The 21223-nt window shown below is 39.8% G+C and overlaps 1 protein-coding gene across 6 annotated transcripts in view; it reads left to right on the top strand.

Annotated features, from left to right (window-relative positions):
- Window positions 1-21223, top strand: part of THRB (thyroid hormone receptor beta) — a 388679-nt gene that overhangs the window by 154627 nt on the left and 212829 nt on the right. For all 6 annotated transcript variants that reach the window (XM_047874360.1, XM_047874362.1, XM_047874359.1 and 3 more), the window contains one exon: window positions 10179-10250. The gene's annotated coding sequence lies outside the window, so the exon portion shown is untranslated. The remainder of the gene's footprint in view (window positions 1-10178; window positions 10251-21223) is intronic.

Here is a 21223-nt window from a genome sequence, read left to right on the forward strand (position 1 = left end):
TTGTCTTATTATTAATTTCTAGCTTAATTCCTCTGTGGTTAGAGAATGTATTCTATATGATTTTTCATCTATGAAATTTTTCCAGACTTGTTTATTGCCCAGTACATAGTAAATTTTGGTAATTGTTTAATGTGTATTCTGTGCATTCTGTAGTTGTTGGCCACGATGTTCTAAATAGATTAAGGCAAATTTATTAATCACATTATCCTAATTCATTTTAAAAAAGAATGTTCTACCAATTCCGAGAGAGGTACCTTGAAATCTCCCACTCAGATTGTGGATTTGCTTACTTGTTTTTAGTTCTAGCAATGTTGGCTTTATATATTTTGAGACTTGCTTCAGGTGCATTCAGATTTTAGATTTTTTTGTCTTCCTATGGATTTTTTTTATCATTATGAAATTTTCCTTCTTATCTCTAGCAATATCTCTTATCATTAAGTTTACTGTGTCTGATATTAATATAAGCTATATGTATTGTTCCAATCCTTTTTCTCGTTCAAATTTTGTGTCCTTATATCCAAAGTGTGTCTCACTAAAACAGCATTTTTTTTTTAATTTTTTTTTTTAACGTTTATTTATTTTTGGGACAGAGAGAGACGACAGAGCATGAATGGGGGAGGGGCAGAGAGAGAGGGAGACACAGAATCGGAAACAGGCTCCAGGCTCTGAGCCATCAGCCCAGAGCCTGACGCGGGGCTCGAACTCACGGACCGCAAGATCGTGACCTGGCTGAAGCCGGACGCTTAACCGACTGCGCCACCCAGGCGCCCCAAACAGCATTTTTTTTAACTTAGCACATGTATATTACTTGAAGTGTTCTTCTATTTGTATTTTATGAAAGTACTGATATATTTGGGTTATAACCTATGATAGTACTATTTGATTTTTTTTCCTCCCCAGCTCTTTAGTGTTTCTTTACCTCTCCTTTGTTCCTTTTTGAATTAATGAAATATTTTGTCTCAATTGGCTTGTTAGTCATATATTCTTTTCCTCTCTTTTTTAGTGCTTATACTAGAAATTACAAATTGTATTATTATTTTATTAGAGCATAATACAAATTGTGACTGACCATTTTCCAGAAAATTTTAGAGACTTAGACCGTTTTAATTCCATTTATCCCTTCTACTTTGTGTATTATTATTGCTTATAGTTCAATTTTACATACATTTTTAAACTACAAGAAATTGCAATTATTGTTTAAAGAGTTAATATGCATTTATGTTTGCTGCATATTTACCATTTTTATTGCTCATCATTCCTCCCTGTATTTCCAAGCTCTCACCTGGATTTTTTTCCTTCTCCCTAATATATATATATATATTTTTAGTATTGGTCTGTTGGTGGAAAATTCTCATAGGATTGCTTATCTGAAAAAGTCTCAATTTCATCTTCATTTTTAAACAGATTTATTGAGGTCTGACTGATATAAAATAAACTAAGTGTATTTAAAATATACAATTTGGTAGATTTTGACATATGTATGCACTGATACAACATCACCACAATCAATGTAATTAACATATCTACTACCACCAAAAGTTTCTTTATGCCGCATTTTTATTCCCCGAATGCAGAGCATAACTTTGAGAGCATTTGGAACAAGCCCATCTTTTCCTGGTCCTTTGTATTAGGTTCAACATGGAACTAAAAAAATATCTTCCAATTTCTTGCACCAGTAAAATAATAACAACACCAGCTAACACTTTTATGTGCTTATATGTACCAGGCAGTGCTGTAAGCACATTACATATTTTAGTACTTGATTTATTGATTTTACTCTTCATCACAACTTTATGAATTGGGCATTATTATTCCCATTTACCATTGAGGAACTGATCTCAGGGCATGATCAAACATGTGCATCCTTTGGCTTGGTGAAGATCTTCTCCCTGGAGATTCATCAGTGTCTCACTCTTAAGCACAGATGTGTTACTTTCAACCTTTTATTTTATTTATATTTTGGAAAATTTGGGAAATATAGGTGGGCATACAGACTAAAATTTAAATCACCAATACTCCACCCACCCAATGTTTACAACTTCTGGCAAATAATTGTACCCTTTGAGCCTTTTGCCATTATAGATAACCCCGCATGAACATCTTTGTCACTCTAGCTTTGTATATAGCCATACTCATTTATTTAAGATAAATTCTGAGAAGTAGAATTCCTGAATAAAAGAACCTGAAAAACTTGTGGCTTTTAATGCACGCCTTAATGTTTTACTAGTACTGGGTAAGGGTGTGGGGAGGGTACACACACAGTAAGCAGATGAATTTCAAGGTGAATGAATGTCAGAGAAGTCACAAGGAAGAAAGAATATTCCAATACCAGAGTATGGGCAAGAAAGCCTCGAAAGGATCTTTGATATGATGATTTTGTAGTATTTTTTTTCTTTTAGAAAGAGAAAATGGATTTTACTTTTTTTAATAAATAACTTTCTTTTAGTAGACACCACTGGATTTGGAGATATATAGCCTTTTATTGTTTCTTTCTTTGTTATTACTGTTAATTATGTTGCTCCAATTACAATTGTTCACTCAATCAAAAGAATCGCTACAAAGTTCGTTCTGGTATATAATCTGGACTGACAACCTCAATGCCCAGATTCTGCTATTGCTCCTTCATGGGTAGCGGTTTCCCTGCCATGCTTTGTTTGGAGATCCTCCGGGGGTGGTTCTCAGAGTGATGAATGCCATCTTTGTTTAAGAGGGCAGGAGGGAGAATAATCTAATTCTACCAAAGAGAGACAAGAGTAAGCCGATCCTGTGTTTCCATTGCTGTTGGAAAAAGAACAGTAAATGACAGCAAAATTGAATAGCTTGATACTTGCACAGTATAATTTACCCAGCGGAAGAGATGTGTTGAGAAGGAGAGTGAGGATTTGATCTCTGCCTTTCAGTTTGCAGTCATTGTCAACCACGAAGTACAAAAGTTGGCCCAGCAAACCTTGGCTTCATCCAGGAGACTAGGGAGAGAGCCAAGAGATTTTTTTCCCCTGCAGTTGCTCAGGGTTGGTCTTTTGTGAATATGTTTACATCGGTGAATAAAGTTAGAGTACTTTAGTCATTTTGCTACAGTAGTGCTTTTCAAACTGTGAATTGTGGCCTATTGGAGAGCAATGAAATCAATTTAGCAGGTCATTACTAACTTTTCTTTAATGAAATAGTATATAACGTAGAATAGAATAAGAGTTGAATGGAATAGAAAATATCCAAATGCAACATACAAGTAAGAATATTATTTTGTAGAACTTTTGTTTTAGTTAGATATACACGTATACATCTTTATATATGTACATGTGTTCCAGATTAAAACATACTTTTTATTGTGGGTCATGGTCAAATAATTACTGCCAGGAATGTTTACATGTAGAGATGGGGGTTTTTTCCTCGGAGTATTTTTTAATTTTTTTTAACGTTTATTCATTTTTGAGACACAGAGAGAGAGAGACAGAGCATAATGGGGGAGGGGCAGAGCAGAGAGGGGGAGACACAGAGCCCGAAGTGGGCTCCAACTCGTGAACCATGAGGTCATGACCTGCACCGAAGTTGGACGCTTAACCAACTGAACCACCCAGGTGCCCGGACGGAGTATTTTTGTATATAGGCAAATTTCCAAAAGTTGTTTGGCATTGAACAGATAGAACTTTGGGGTTTAGGGTTGAGTGGAGCAGGGAAAGTCTTCATGTTGGCAGTAATAATCTTGCTGATCAAAATTCCAAGTAGAAAAAGGGCAGACGGTTTCTCCTTTGCTGTCCTGCCTGCTGCTCCGATGCAGTGTATTCAATAAACTTCTATCTCCTTAAAACACAAACAAACAGGGGCGCCTGGGTGGCTCAGTCAGTTGAGCGGCAGACTTCGGCTCAGGTCACCATCTCGCAGTCCGTGAGTTCGAGCCCCGCATCAGGCTCTGTGCTGACAGCTCGGAGCCTGGAGCCTGTTTCGGATTCTGTGTCTCCCTCTCTCTGACCCTCCCCCATTCATGCTCTGTCTCTGTCTCAAAAATAAATAAACGTTAAAAAACAATTTTTTAAAAAAAACAAACAAAAAATTCCAGGTAGAAAAAAATTTGGCTTATCTGAATATTCTTTATTATGGTCCTAGATAGAAAGCAACTCTGATAGTGATACCTCTTTTCAAATGTCAGCTAGAAAACACCCCAAGGTGAGAAAACCACTATAGTGCCATTCAAATACCAAGCCAAAGGTCACCAGAGCTTGACAAGAGGATGGCTCATGATAATGCTATATACCTACTTGCCTGTGATTGGAGTTAAGAATTTAACAGTGAAGTTACTAGTAGTTGACTGTAATGGCTTATGCTAATTTCAAAACTTCATGATGATAATTTCATAATAAGTTTTTGTGTATCAAAGTGTTTTTTTGCCCCTCCCAATTCAGCTTTATTTAAATCTGTGTTCATTGCTTTCAGTGAACACCAAGTAGACTCATGATCTTGGGTAAGATCTAGCTAGTGGCCTAATTGTATATAAGTTTCCCCGAGTGTGGGAAATATGTGAATGATATGTATACACAGATCATATCAGTATATAATACATTCTGCCAAATATATCCATTCGTTGGTACTTCATCCTTCTGAAATTATATAACAGTCGATACAATGAACAAAAACAGTTGCTCTAGAATAAGGCAGTGGCTGCCTAGGGTGCTATTTGAGAAAGATTTGGAGATGGGGTTTGGGCTCAGCAATAAGGAAAGGTTACATTTGATTAGTGATATCTCTGATGAACAGAGGTGGTAACTTGGAAGCACGGACTGCTTTTCTCTGTTTTGTAGGGGGAGGGCAAGGAATAGCAGACAGATACAGCCCAGAGTTAAACCTTTTAGCATCTCTCATTTTATTTCTGTTCATACTCATCTGGATTATTTGTTTAGATAGTCCCTCATAAATGTTTGTCTGTTTACTCCTTCCATTACCACTGCCACTGTCTCATTTTTTATCTTCATTGAAAGATCTTCATTATACGAGCTTTCTAGATCTCTTCCTGCTGCTGGTGCTTACAATTTTTTTTTAAATTTTTTTTTTTTTTTAATTTTTTTTTTTCAACGTTTATTTATTTTTGGGACAGAGAGAGACAGAGCATGAACGGGGGAGGGGCAGAGAGAGAGGGAGACACAGAATCGGAAACAGGCTCCAGGCTCCGAGCCATCAGCCCAGAGCCTGATGCGGGGCTCGAACTCCCGGACCGCGAGATCGTGACCTGGCTGAAGTCGGACGCTTAACCGACTACGCCACCCAGGCGCCCCTTTTTAAATTTTGTAACGTTTATTTTTGACAGAGAGAGAGAGAGAGAGAGCATGAGTGGAGGAGGGGCAGAGAGACAGGGAGACAAAGAATCTGAAGCAGGTTCCAGGCTCCGAGCTGTCAGCACAGAGCCCCACGCGGGGCTCTAACTCACAGACCATGAGGTCATGACCCGAGCCGAAGTCAGATGTTCAACCGACTGAGCCACCCAGGCGCCCCGAGTGCTTACAATTTTTGATAGGGTCAGGGGTCATGGGCTCCGCTGAAAGCCATGTGAAAGCTACATACCATCTCTCAAAAAACTGAAGGCTTACACAAACTTCTGCCGTTTGTTCCGGAGGGTTAGGAATTCCCTGAGGTCTACACCTAAGTAATAACCCCTTGTCTAGCGGTCTCCCTCCAATCTCTATCCCTCAAATCTCTATCAGAATAATGTTCCTAACACACAATTTGGATGATGTTACTCTCTGCTTAGAACCATCTTATTTCCTGCCGCCTTTAGAACAGAAATCCCATCTGCAGGATTGGAATCCAGGCTTGTTCAGTCTCTCAAATTTGTAGCCCCCTCGTCCCCTCCCCACCCCTGCCCCCTCCTCCCAAATACACAACCTTCTAAGCCAAACCAGAATGCCTGCTATTTCCCCCAATACTTCTTACACTTCACTTCCACAGTCGCTCCTACCTGTCCTTCACTTTTACCTATTCAGGTCACTTCTAACCATCAAGCCCAGTCTTTCTGCTTCTCAGTATTTTTGTGGATGTGGCCTTCAGCCCTGAGTAACACCTTGTGTAGCGTCTTGCACATCATGGTGCTGTATTTACCCCTTTGCTCTCAAATCCCTCTCTCATGTTACTGAGAGGCTGCCCCTGAGGGTTGTGCTTTCTGGGTCCCTGAGTCAGTTGGCCCCCAATTGGATTCAACCCTGGAAATCCCTGGAGGGAGAATGGAAGACTGAAGGAAGAGAGAAGCCAGGGTGTTTCTTCCCCACACTCTCTGCCTCAGACAGTATCTTGGATGAGGGCTGTGTCTCTCCTCTAGGGAGACACAGGTCCAACTAGAGACGCCCTCTGAGCTTTTGCTGGGTGACCTTGGCCCCTGTATTCCAGTATTAACACTCCATTGAACTCCAGGATTTCCTGCAATCATTCACCTCCTGGATGCCTCCTTCTCCCATTTGCCTTTACATCTTTTCCTTCACCTGCGTAATGAATTTCCTACATTGCAATCCTTCTGTTTAAATACTCAGACCAAGTTCTATTTTCCTGGTTGAACCTTGACTGATACAGCTGACATTTTGTGGATATTTGCTGAATATTAATAATTTTAAACCGTCTTCTATGTGGGCACCTATGGGTTTTTTTTGAGTGAACCAGGCAAATGTCCTGGTCAGCTATCTAGTACCCACTAGCATTGAATGGGGTTGCTTGGCATAGTAACAAATTACGTCAAAATTCAATGGTTAGAAACAGTTGGCATTGATAAGTTCCTGGGTCTGAGCTGAGTCTCAGTTGGCTGCGTGGTTCTTCAGCTTCCGGCTGGGTCCACTCCTGCATGGGTGGCAGCTCTGGGTCAGCTGGATGGTTCTGCTCTTCTTGCCTGGGCTCTCGTACTTCTGCAACTTGACTAGTCTAGGTTGATCCAGCATAGCCTTGGCAGGGACGACTGACGCGAGTCAACTTCATTCCATGTTTCTCAACCATGACAGGCTAGCTGAGGCATCTTCTCATGGCCATGACAGAGGAGCAAGAGAAAACACAGAAACAAAGCAAGAGCGTTTTCACACTTCTACAAGCAGCACACCTGCTAACATTCCACTGGCCAGAGCAAGTCACATGACCAAAGCCAGAATCAAAGGGGACAGGAAGGTAGATACAGCCTCCTTAGTGCAAAGTTACATGACAAAAGGGTAGGTACATGGAGGGGTGAAGAATGTTGGCCATAATGCAATATAGTCTATCTCAGACTTCATAAGGTTTGATGGGAGACCTGAGGCTAAAGAGATAGATAGACAGACAGATGGATAGATGATGTTAATTTTTTGCCATATTAACCCTTTTAAAATAAAAACTTCGCCGTAAAATACAATTGTGTATTTGCTCATTTGTTCTGTAGAGCTCATTTGTACATAGTTAGTGACTGGAAAAAAAAAGAACCATTTATAAATAACATATTAATAAACCAAGTATATAAATAAAGGAACTTTATTTATCTTTAACCTTGGATTTGCATTAATTGGAGCAGTCACGGGAAATTGTGCCAACCTCACCTCAGGTCAGATGGCTCAACAAAATGAACTGTTTCATGCCTAGAAATAAATATATTCCAAATATAAATATGAATCAGTTATAAAACAGATTCTTTTGAAAATACAAAACAACCACACTGTTAATATATTTGTGTCCCAATTAAAAATGTGTAAAGAACACACATTCTAGGCTAAAGTTGTCCCAGGGAGTGATTCTCATTTTTGCTTTGAATCTTACGTAAACAAACCAGGCAGGCTCCTTTGAGCCATGAACAAAGTCACGGCCCCCAGTTTTCTAAAGAGAAGAAGAATGAAAAATGGGTATGTTTAAGTTGGAAAGGTCTGGGGCTTGACCTTGCTACTTTAAATTTCCTTCATCACTAAGAAATCACTTTGAATTTGTCTCCTTGGAGTACTCTAATTTGGTTTGTTCTTGGTTTGAGGCATACCATAAAAGAGATACTGTCTGTTTGTATTATAGCAAAATTTGGAAGCCACCGCAGGCACACTGTTTTTCAATTTTCTTTTCTGCAGTTTTATCTTAAAACCTGGGCCTGTTCTTAGTACTTCAGAATGAGGTCCATGACATCTTCCTACCTGGATGAGATTCCTAGCCAACTGCTTCTTCACTGTTTGACTTTGGGCAAAAATTGTAAACCTTTCTGTGCCTCTCCTTTCCTCATCTGAAAAATGAGCTTATTAATAATACCAACCTCATATGACCATTGGGAGGATTAAACTAAGTGAAATTAGGTAAAAGATTAGCACAACCCAGCCCACAAAATGTGCTGAATAAAGGTTATGTACAAAATGCTTATTATTGTGAATCATTATGTGAGAATTTTTAGGTTGCTTTCACTGAGTCAGGTTCACATATATTCTTTAAAATCGAAATCAGAATTACACCTTCAAAAAAAAAAAACCGAAGTCCAGTATTATTTTCATACAAAAGGCACTGTTTGTTTTTAAATATCAGTGTCAAGGGGAGTGTGTCTGTTTACTCATATTCACCATAAAGCCACAACAGTTACAAACACTGGCTTCTTCCTGGCCTTGTCAGTTTATTCTTTGAGAAAGCTTCTAGAATGTGCTTCTTAAAAATATCTTGGTATTTAGCCTCACACTGTCAGATTTTCTGATTTTCCAGCAAACAATGAGGCGATATTGATGGCGTGGGATTTAAAGTGTATGATGAGAGCACTGGACAGAGACTATGAAAATAGATAAATACAACCCCAAAGTCTTCCGAAATACAACCCAATGTCTTCCGTCGTTTTAAAAAGAGGGGAAATTAACCATAAGCAAATCAATTTTTAACATTTTTGTTTTGCCTCTTATCGCACCGAGTGTCCCTTCTGCATGGAGTCATAGAGTAGAGGAGCTAGTATTAAAACAAGACGCACCAGAATCTCCAGGAGCTCAGAATCCATCACAGAGGAAATGCACCTATATGCACATGTATATGCACACCCACACACACCCAACAATCATTTTAATGACATGATGAGTGCTTTTATGGTGCCATAAATGTGGGATATGAAAAGACAATGAGTGAGCACATATTCATCCAATGTGGCACCTACAGGGAATGTTAGAGACCAACATGGTTATGTTCACACATATACAATGTTGAGTCAAAAATGTGGAAGGATAGATACACATGCAGAGATTCATATCATCTACGATGATATGCACAAACACTGCTCATTGTTCTGGATACACATATTGTATGTAAATGTAAACAAAAAATGGGCTAGAAAAACACAAATTCGTGGTCTGGCCTTCAAGTGGGGTTATCAAGATTACATCTATGATCTCTATTTTTTAATTTAAAAAAAAAGAAGATATGACAAAAATTATGCATTTGTCCATTCTAGGCAGTGAGAACCCTGACATTTGTTCTACTAAGCTCTGCTGTTCTGAGTTCTAAGCTCCCACAACAAGAAAACTTGCGGGGCCACGGTCACTTGAAAAGCAGCTTCTCACTTATTGTGCAAACACTTGAGGCCATCATCTGCTGCACAAGTAGATGCCACAGTCTGTTTGGCCATCTCTTTCATCTGTTTATACTTGTGGGAAGTGTCCCCAGTATAATAACACTTAACACAATCCAGACAGCTCCGTAGTTCCAAGCTCAAATACTTAACCCTGATGAATAACCTGTCATTTCACCACGGGGCATGGCTGGCGCTTCGGTTTGTTAAGATCTATCCCGGGAACTGTCCTCTGAGACCAACCATACCTTCTTTAGCACAAAATTTGTAAACTGTTTAGGATTCACCTTGGCCTCTTAGCCACCTTCCCAGGCTGGCAATCCAAAACTCCTGAATCCTGTCCACAGCAAAGTAGGTCTTTGGGATGTACAAACATTGTCCCATGCCTAAAATGTGTTACTAAACTTCTGTGTTAAAGTTCCTTTCTCTGAAACCATCTGGAATGAGATTTTATCTCAGTCCATTTGCATTTATTCAAAATCAGAGACAACTCTGAAACCAGACCCTATTTAAACATAGAAGAACAGTTGCAGATTAAGCAAATGTTGGGGAACTTAGAAACAAAGAAAGAAAGGAAGAGAGAGGGAAAGAAAGAAAGAAAGAGAAAGAGAGGAAGAAAGAAAGAGAAAAACAAAACACTTCTATTCACTTTCTTGTATTTCCTTTTTTCCAGATCTGCGGTTTTCCTCCCATTGGCCGGCCTGTGTGGGTGCCAAGTTCTGCACGTGATTTAATGGATCAGAAGGTCAGATGTCAGCCTTGACTCGGCTGTTTGCAGACTCGTGGTCTTTATGATTAATTGTCACTTTTAGCACTAGGGGAATTACCTTCTAATTGGTGGCATTGCTGCTGTGGCTATTTAACATAGTTTTGACCTCTGTAGGTATCCGGGAGAAGTATAAAACATTAAATGGGCTGGCTGGAAAAGCAGAATGGAGAAAAAGAAGGCTGCAAGAATTCATTCAGGGTGAGAGGAGTAAAAATCGGATCATGAGAGGGAAGAGCCATATTTCAGGTGTCAGGTGGGGAAACTGTGCTCGAGGAAGATCCAGCAGCCCTCTCCGACTGTCATTTCCTGGAGTGCTAAAAAAGGTGTCAGGAGATGCTAAGCCATGAGTTGGAGCACGTGGGGTAGGGCGCAGTGCACATCGCCTTGTTTCTCAGGCAAGGCCTCTGAATTCTCCCTCTGGTCCCCAGATGTTTGGTAATATCCAGCAGCCTGTTTGGAAGGCTAGGTTATAATTTGGAACACAGTTTGTTTACGTTATTATAACAACGGTTTCCGTCTGCCTCTGCAGTTAAGACTGTGTCCACACTTTCCTTTCTGTGTTTATTATTTTTAGCAGTTTAAAAGCTAACCGTGAAAGATGGCTTTCTGGCTGTCAGGTGACATTCCGGCTGGGCCAGGGTCCGGTGGACTCTATAGAAACGCTCGCAGGCTGTGAGAGTCAGGTCTTTTGAATGCTGCCTTTGTACCTCCCCTTGCCCAGGGCCTCTGGCTTATTGTCTAGGCGCCTCAGTTGGGGTGGCGCTATCTGATGGTAACTCCTACTAATATTACAGTGCTCCGTGCCCGGGCCCTCCCTGGGGGCCCCCCGTCTGGCTGCCTGTGTCTCCCAGCCCTCCCTCAAGGGAACCAGTCAAAGCTCTCCTATCAGAAAGCACTATTTGCAGTTTACAGAATGTTCAAGGGGAAAGAATCAGTAAGGATCACCTGGACGTGTGGCTCGCTAATATTATTTTTTTACCAAAACCCTTTTCCCAGATGAAATCTCCCAGGGAACCCCAGTTTGTAGGCCATGGAAAAGTACAGCTGTTCTTCTGAAGGGGAGAAGGGTTGCTGCAAACTCCACTCTTCAGCTTCCTCTTCACTCACCCGACTTCTCAGCTCCCCTCACCCCTGCCAGGATACCTCCAACTCCTCAGGATCCTTGCACGCCATTCTTACGAGGCGATCTCTTCCACTTACAGACAAGGAAATGAAGAGGCGATTTTTATAACACGCTTAAGACATGAGACGTTAGACACTAAGACATTAAAGAGTCCACACTGTATCAATCCATTTTTATACAGTTCTAGAAAAGGAAAAACTAATCTAGGTGATAGAAATAGTAGTTACCCCAAGGAAAAGAGAGGATTGACTGGGAAGGGGCCTAAGGGGATTTTCTGGGGTGATGGAAATATATATCTTTACAGAAGTGTGGGCTACACAGCATTTGTCAGAATTCATCTGTGCTTTTTTACCGTATATAAATTCTACCTCCATTAAAAAATGAAAACAGGGGCGCCTGGGTGGCGCAGTCGGTTAAGCGTCCGACTTCAGCCAGGTCATGATCTCGCGGTCCGGGAGTTCGAGCCCCGCGTCGGGCTCTGGGCTGATGGCTCAGAGCCTGGAGCCTGTTTCCGATTCTGTGTCTCCCTCTCTCTCTGCCCCTCCCCCGTTCATGCTCTGTCTCTCTCTGTCCCAAAAATAAATAAACGTTGAAAAAAAAAATGAAAACAAAGAGGGAAAATGAGGCAAAAAAAAAAAATCAATGAATTCAGCATTTAATAAACACAAATACTGATGAACTTCCTTAAATACTGAAAATACTAGTAAACTTCCTTAAAGCTATGTGTGCTATTTATTATGTGGGGTGTAAGGTCATTATGCAGAGTTTCAGAATACAGGAGACCTGCTGCTCTTCTAGCACTTTCTTTGTTCAATAATCAACAAAAACAGGGGAAAAAAATTTCTCAGAGAATAGACAGTGGAACCACAAAAGACCTTTTGGGGTTTTGCAGCTTATAATGTGGCTAAAAAGTGATACGTGAGCAGTCTGGGAATAGAAATCTTGAGTACGGCACTTGATTCATGCATTACTTTGACATGGACTATACATGTACTATCGATAATGCTCCAGAAATTCTTCATCATCTTTTAATCCTTTGCCCCCTCATCTCAGTGCTTTTTCATGACCTATAAAATGCAAGATTCCTTTTCCTGTAACTTAGGCGAGTGGAACTTCCAATGACTGAGGTTGGAATTCAGACCTCAAGTGCCACCTAGACAACAGGCTACTCCTGGTTCAGTCTTTCCGCTTTGGGAGTGTGTCAGGTGCTCTCCAATGACTGGCATTGTACCTATACCTTTGCAATAGGCACTTTGACCCTTGAAGAAAACACTTTCCCTTCCCTGAAATACTTTGAGCCAACCCTGCTGAAACTTTTCCATTTGTGTATTTTAGAAGTCCCACAGTAACATGAAAGGTAATTATTTAGGTTAAAATGCAGCTAAGGACGCAAGCCAGGCCAGAGGGGACCCAGCAGACAATGCTGCATTTTAGGGCCTGATGAGAACACTGAGCTGGAAGGGGCAAGGGAAATGTTTTTGAAAAGGAAATGATGGCAGCATTAGCAACTGGTAAGAGAGGGTCACACGGAGCCAGAGCAGGAAGGATTCGAAGATGCTCAAATATTCTAGCCTCTGAGGCTGTGCGGACAAAACTCTTTACTACTTGAGCGGTTTCCCAGTGAAGGGCCAAGGTTTATTTAACCCACAAGATTGATCCACATTAATAAAAATTTAGTTCACTAATGAAGCTATGGCAAAAGTGAACCATCCATAAAAAATAACATTTTAAATAGCTAGAACATAGTTCAACCCACACGTTCCAGGCTTTGCATATATAGACTAATTTCCTAATTGAATCAAATTTAGTTGAGCAAGATTTTTATTTAACCAATTTAGTTTAATGTGCGTAAGAGCAGAAATGAAATTACACAATCTAACAGTTGGGGCAAAATGCGTTTTTCGCAATTGTATGCCCATTTGAAACGAACTCTTTCTTCACATCATTAAAAGTCAATTTGTCTAAGTGGAAAGTACAAGACAGAAAGTGTGTCTTCTTCTCCATTCCAGTGACTTGGGGAAAGTGATTCTCTTGGAGCCAACTTTCTTAAAATTGATACATATGCATAAATCTGTAGGTCAAATGGTCTTAGGACAATGTAACATGTATGTAGTCAGATTTTAGTAATTCGTGAGAATGAGAGTAAAATATCGATCACTGAAGTCTAGGGGCAGCTGAGTGGCATCAGTTAAGCATCCAACTCTTGATTTCAGCTTAGGTCATGATCTCACGGGTTCATGAGTTCAAATCCCATGTGAGACTCCACACTGACAGTACAGAGCCTGTTTGGGATTCTCCCTCTCCCTCTCTCTCTGCACCTCTCTCTCTCTCTCTCGAAATAAATAGAAACGTTATATATGTGTATACATATATAAATATATATATATACACACACACACATATATATATGTGTGTGTATATATATATATATATATATATATCCAATCTATTTTTTCCCAATGACTTCTAAAAATCAGCAATCTGAAGTTTTAACTACTCAACTGTTTATAAGGGCTGTAAAAAATTGGAGAAACATCCTGATTGGAGTTTTATCCCCTTTTCCTTCCCTCAGTTATTTTTCCTATTGATGCCATTGGGATAATAACTGGAAAACAGGATGAAAGAAAAGTAATAAATACTTCATTGTGCATATTATTATTATTATTATTGGTTTCCAGAAAAAGAAATTGAAGGTAAAATGAACATAAGCAATGTCTAAAGACGTCATTGTCACAGTGGCAGGGCTGGGCTTGAACTCAGGTCTTTCTCTCTGGAAGCCCCTGTCTTAAGAAGAGAAGCAATGGATCAAACCTAATCAAAATATTACATTGGCTGGATTGGAGAAATAGCTACATTTGTGGAGAGAATAAGCTACCATTTGGGGCCTGCCCACAACAGAAAACCATAAATAACAGTGACAAACACACAAAAGTTTATTTTTCTCTCCACAGCAGCAGGGTCAGTTCTATAATCATCAGGGACTTAGGCACCTTCTATCTTTCTGTATTTCTATTCTTAGCACATGACTCTATCCTTAAAGTTACCTCTTGGTTCAAGATGGCTCCTGGAGCTTCAGCCCTCACATATAAATTCCAGGCAGCAGGAAAGATGGGAAGAGAGAAGTGAAAGGCACTCATTATCATTACAAGCTATGTTTTTCCTCCTTATGAGGCCTTACCAGAATTCCCACGCCACAATTTTTACCTACAGTCTCATTTACCAATTCCTAGTTGTAAAAGAAGCTGGAAAGTGTAGTTTACTATCCAGAAGTAAATGAGATTTGTTGTAAAAGAGTATCATGAAGGCACGTAGCAGACCTAGTTACAGTTAGGCAGCTATAAGAAGCTTTTCAGTTTTGGAGAGAAATGATCAGGGTGGTTCTTTAGAGGAATGATCTTAGCCAAGTACATAAAAGGGGAAGCAATAAAAAGTAGCTTTTTATTACGTCAGTTATTAGTGAGGAGACATCAGGGACAGGAGAGAAAAGATGGATGTGAAAGAATAGTGAAGAATGAATTGACCAAGGAGAATGTATTCATTAATTAGCTGTGTAGTTCAAAACTGTGTTTCAGCAAACACACACACACACACGCACACAAATACACATACATGTATGTGGGGAGTGTGTGTGTATAAATTCATTATATATGTGTGTGTGTGTATATATATACATGTGAATATACACACATATATATACATACACATGTGAATATACATACAAATAACAGTGACCTGGATCTGAATAAAGAAAAAAATTTACATGGTGTTTGTCTATACAGAAAATTGGCTGGGAATTTAGTGAGGCATTCTATCGGCAATGGATAAAGCCTACCTGTGTGCATACATAAATAAATACAATACACACATGCAGACACGCAATACAAACTTTTCTAGGGATCTGTGACACCAGTAGCAATGATCTTCAAATTGGGGCATCCCTAAAAAAAGAAAAAGGAAAAATTAAAAGGGACTAAATAATAGACTTTAAAAGGAATGAGAGAAGAAGGAATTGTAAAGCTGTGAGGATGACTCAGACGTTACCATGAGAAGCCAAGCTAGAGAAAGTGGGAAAGTCAGGATGGGGAAGAACACCAGCTTTTCTTTCTTCTCTTCTTTCTTCCTTCTCTCCTGCCTCCCCCCATCCTCCACCATGTCCTTCTTTCCTTAATTTTAGGAGGACTAGAATCTAACTTTGGTGACTATATTTTCATAGACTTTTCATTACGAGCTCCCAAATGAGAAAGAATTTAACTTCCAGGTCATCATCACATTTTGCCCAAGTTTCTTAGTACAAGTTTTCTTGATCCTGTGTCTTTGACATCTTTGGCTACAAAACAAAAATAAGTTTTCATTCAGCTTTTTGAATCAGCTCCCATTGAATGGGCATAACTTGATTTTCTGATTTTAACCCCCTCTGACTGTTTTGTAAAGCTAATGTGCACCCTGTCTTTGCCCCCACCAAATGTTGGAAAGGGGCAGGTTTGCTGAGGCACTGGCTGCCTGCCATTCTAGGTGTCTCCTCAGGAAACCTGCAGAGGCCAAAGTTGTCATTTTTTTCTATAACATCCTGGAAAATATCTCTCGTTAAAAAGTAAATGCCGGGGCACCTGGCTGGCCCAGGAAGTGGAACATGTAACTCTTGATCTCCGGGCCCTGAATTCGAGTCCCAGGTTGGGTACAGAGATGACTTCAATAAATGCATAAATCTTTTTTTAAAATATAAAGAATAAAGATAAAAGCAAATGCCTATACAGTTATGGAGTAGGAGTATAAAAACACACATGGGGAAAAATTCACACCAACTGTAACACAGCGGCTACCTAGGCAAGAGAAGGGAGGGAGAGGGAAGAAAGGGAGATAGGTCATTAGCGTTTTCTTAGGTTTCATTTCTTAAAAAGAGGGATAAAGCAAATAGAGCAAATCTGAATGGTGAGTACAGGGGTGTCCGTAATAATTGTTTTGTATACATTTTGATATATGTAGTATTTTAGAATTTAAAAAAAATTTTAAATTCAGCAAACGCCTTTCATTTAGGCAAAGTGATCAGAGCCCTCAATATTCTTTACTCCATCCTAACGACCTACTTACAATCACATGGAATCCTTCTGTGTCTGTCTTTGCATGTGCTACTTCTTCTCCCTGCCCCCCTCTACTCTTTCCCAAAATAACTCCTCTTCACCTTTCCAGACTCAACATTGGTATCACATCCTCTAGGTAGCCTAGCCTGTCTCCCTGCCCCCAATTCATATCTGAGTTTGAAGGCTCTGCTCATGTCTCGGAGAACATTGTGCATATTTGTATCATGGTATGTGTTACAGTATTGTGTAAACCACTGGTTTGTTTCTCGGGCTTCTAGGACTGTTACCCCTGGCCGAGCTATAAACACTCCAGTGAGCACCATTTACACAGTGTCCAACCTGCACAATTGTATAGGTCAGTCCTACCTTCTTCCTACCAGAGAGAGACCATCTTTATACCTCTATACCTTTATACTTTGCCTAGACCAAGTGCAGAATAGACACATACATAGCAAACATTTGTTTAATGAATGAAAAAGTGACCAACCAAATTCTAATTGCCTTGATGAAGAATTCTCTAGAACCTCCACAACAGCATCCATATCACCTGGGAACTTTTTAAAATGCAAGTATGCAGGCCCCACCCTAGATCTACCAAATCACAAACTCTGGAGGTAGAACCCAGGAAACTTTAACAAGCTCTCCAGATGACTCCAATGCACGCTTGACTTCGAGACATGCTAACTTAGACCGATCGAACAAAAAGCAGCAACGTCAGCTGAGTCTGAAAAAAGGAAAAGAAGTTGTCTGGGGAACAGTAATAGTGGGGAGGGGCAGGCAGAAGAAAGCATACGAAAAGACACGGGCATGATATGTAATTTGTAAGTTGCTGGTTACGGATGGAGTGAAGAATTCAGGCTGACATGGCAAGAGAGCTGATGATCAGGTCATGGAAGTCTGTCTAAGGTGTCTGAATTTTAATCTGACAGAAGTAGGGAGTCATTTTGAAAAAGCAAACAAAGTAGTGATTTGATCTAGTTTAACATTTTAGAAAGAGTCCTATGGCAAGGGTGTGACAGATGGGATGGAAGTGAACTTGGCCACTACGGGCTACGTAAGCAGCTGTGAATTAGCCCAGGTGTAAAATGATGCGAGCTGAACCAGTTCTACAGGGAATAAAGAGGATAGGATGGGTTCAAGAAATATTACAAAAGCAGAATTGACAAAACATGGGAATATCAGAATTCAGAAAGCAAGAGAGAAAAATGGCTTTGTGTCTTACACAATGGAAGTATGTTGGAAGCATTCACTAACCAAGAAAGAGAAGAGGAGGAGGAAATTTGGGGGCTGGAGTAGGTGCTGGAGAAGGTGAGTTTGATTGGGACACTTGAAGTTGGAAGTGTTTATGACACATTCATATGGAGGCATCGAATGCTCATAAATATACATCCTGGGCTAGAAACTTAAGGTTGGTATCTAGGTGTTAATCATTTATATATCATCATAAACAAGGCTTGAGTAAATATAGACCAATTTTGTCTTAATGTCTGATGATTTATATAAGAGATATTTCTAGGATAAACGTTGCTGATAAATATAACCAGATTATTTTACAAAAGGTTGCATCATTTCATGCTTCCATTAGCGTTGTACAAGAGAATCTATCTTGTCACCTCTTCACCAACATTGTTTCACCTTCACAAACTGGATATCCTAAGAGTGAAGTTGCTTTAATGTTTACTGATTACTTGTCAGGTTGGAAATATTTCACTTTTCGCTGGCCTTTATTCAAAGATTATCTTATCTATTCATGGCATTTTTCTATTTCCTATAGGACACTGATTATTTTAGGCTGATTTTTAAGAACTCTTTTTTTCTACCAAGGATTTTATCCCTTGCCAATCGCATATGCTGCAAATATGTTTTTCCAATTTCTCATTTGTCTCTGCTCTAACAATAGGTGACTCTTCCCTCTGCCCGGAATACCCTCAAGTATCCCTCTAGGTACCTACTGGGCTCCCTCTGTCACCTCCTGCAAATGTTTACTTGAATCTTATCACTCATGAGCTCTACCCTGACCACCATATTTAATCCTTCAGCCACACAATAAGAGCAGCCCTTGGCACTTCTGATCCCCCCCACTCTTGGCTTTACTTTTTCCCCATAACACTTTCCAGCTTTTCACATACACTATAATTCACTTATTTTGTTAATTGTCAGTCTCTGTCCACTACACTGTAGGTACCTTGACAGCAAAGAAATCCAGACCTTTGTCTGTTTTGTTCATATATACACATACAATCTCTCAAACACCTACAATAATGTCTGACACATAGTAGATGCTTAATAAATATCTGCTAAGTATTAATTGCCTTTATACCTGTATCTATTGTCCTAGAGTTTCAAATTTTAGTTCATGTAAATTTATTAGTCTTTCCTTTGCAATCTCTTGTATTATTTTCATGCTTAAAGATTTTCCCCTTGTAAAGATCAATTGTGTATTTTGCTCCATTTTGTTGAATTTTTTAAATTTCCTTAAAAGAATTACTCTTTAAGCCATCTGGGAACCACTAGAGTATATAGTGTGAGATGAGGCTCTAACTAGGTATTTTGCCTCAGAACTGTCAATTTCAAATCATTTTTTAAACTGCTTTATCCCTCTGGCATTAGTTTGTAGTTTACTTTTTAAAAATCCTATTCTATGGGTGCCTGGGTGGCTCAGTCGGTTAAGTATCCGACTTCAGCTCAGGTCATGATTTCACAGTCCATGAGTTCGAGCCCTGTGTCGGGCTCTGTGCTGACAGCTTGGAGCCTGGAGCCTGCTTTGGATTCTGTGTCTCCCTCTCCCCACCGCCCCCATGCTCTGTCTCTCTCTGTCTCTCAAAGTAAATAAATGTTAAAAAAAATTTTTTTTAAATCCTATTCTAAATGCATACATGAGGGTCTCATTAGAACCTAGAATAGTTCACTGGAACCTGGAATGTTCCATTATCTACTGATGAATGTTTTAAGCCCTTGCCATTGGGTTTGCCTACCATTTTATAGCAAGTATTTGGCTGAACTAGAAGTGAAACTCAAATTTTTTAATTCCTAAGTACATGCATCAGAGGTCGGAAAAGGGGGAGGACTTCCTTTAGCCTTCACTTGGATGAAGAAATTAGCTTATCAAGCAATGTTCATCTCTTTCACAAAACGGACAAATTACCTAGTTTCTTTTAAATACCAGCTTTTGCAACGGTTGTTTTCTGTGTTGTGTTGGCTCATTTCATGAAGACCCTCAATGACAACCATTTAAGAAGGCCACACGGATCAGACAGCTTTTTCTGGAGACGCAAAATCATACCAACGCACAATAATTTCTAGTTTGGGACTGTGCTTTCTGTTAGTAATAGATGGAATAGCTAGTTAGCAGCACCCTTGGGCAAAATGTTGTCAAATATTTATTAAGCTTTTCTCTCTGCAAAACGCCATGCTATGCCAGTGGGAGTCACAAAAAGCACAGCCAATTATACTTCCCCAAAGAAACATAACATTAACTGGGGAGTCAAGATACATATGCAGGCAGGGGTAAACACTAATCTTCATTTTTCATGATTATTTACGTTTTTGGCCAAATGAACGGGGCAGATTCCATCATCAAGATATTAAGAAGAGGAGAGGTGGTGGTGGTTGCAGTGACCTCTGAAACCTTTACTTACAGGGATTAGAATTTTGATTAGGCCTAGACGAATAAGCAGGATTTGACTTTTATAGAAGAGGAGGAAGGAAGAGAGAGGTCACTAGTCCTAAAACCTATTGCCAACATTCAGCACTTGTCTTTTTCTGTGTTTTTCCTTGTTGCTGTTGTTGTAGGCAACGGGTGGTTTCATGACTGGACAATTGCTGTGCTATGGATTAATACATGTCTAAACAGGGTTTTATTTCTACTTGAAATATTTGATACACTAACAGGGCTTTGAAGCTGATGTTAATCGGTGAGGAAGATATAGCAAGGATAGTTATATTTAGACTGATCATCATAAGGCGGCAATAGGCATGCTCTCTGCTCTTTTAAAACCATTTGCAATGAATTGGGGATGGTCCAATCACTTCTTTCAGTGCTGTTTTCTTTTGCTAAGAGGAAGCATCTGATATGTCAGGTATCATGACAACAAATAGTTATCCATGTATCCGAGGGAGCTGTTACTCTCACATCATCTGGAGACCACCACTTAGTAATGAGTGTAACCTGGGGCGCTTGGGTGGCTCAGTTGGTTAAGCCTCTGAATCTTGATTTTGGCTCCGGTCATGATCTCATGGTTCATAAATTCAAACCCCATGTTGGACTCTGCAATGACAGTGCAGAGCCTGCTTGGGATTTTCTCTCTCGCTCGCTCTCTCTCTCCCTCAAAATAAATAAACTTAAAAAAAAAAAAAAACTAATGAGTATAACCTTTTTCTTCCACCAAACCTTTTGTGAGGGTAATTAATAAATAACAGAGTTCATCTGCTGAACTATATATTCGGCTTCTCTCCCTTTTACTGCTTCTTCTCACTGCCTGAAAGAGGATCAAAGACAGACAGCCAGTTGTAGGAGGCAGGAGTTTAATCCACAGTCTGAATAGATGGACCATGACTCAAAAGGAGCCCTCTGCAATCATCCATTTTATTCACCTTCTCTAGATGCTCCCTCTTCATCCAAACAATTATCATACATATTTTACATTTCCCATTTAATCAAAACTAATACAATATATAGTTTTCAGCAAGGCAGACACAGCATTGGAATATGCTTATTCTAACAGTATTTACCCACCTGATTTTCTGGT

Source organism: Prionailurus viverrinus, chromosome C2, assembly GCF_022837055.1.
Source record: "Prionailurus viverrinus isolate Anna chromosome C2, UM_Priviv_1.0, whole genome shotgun sequence".
NCBI classification, from domain to species: domain Eukaryota; kingdom Metazoa; phylum Chordata; class Mammalia; order Carnivora; family Felidae; genus Prionailurus; species Prionailurus viverrinus.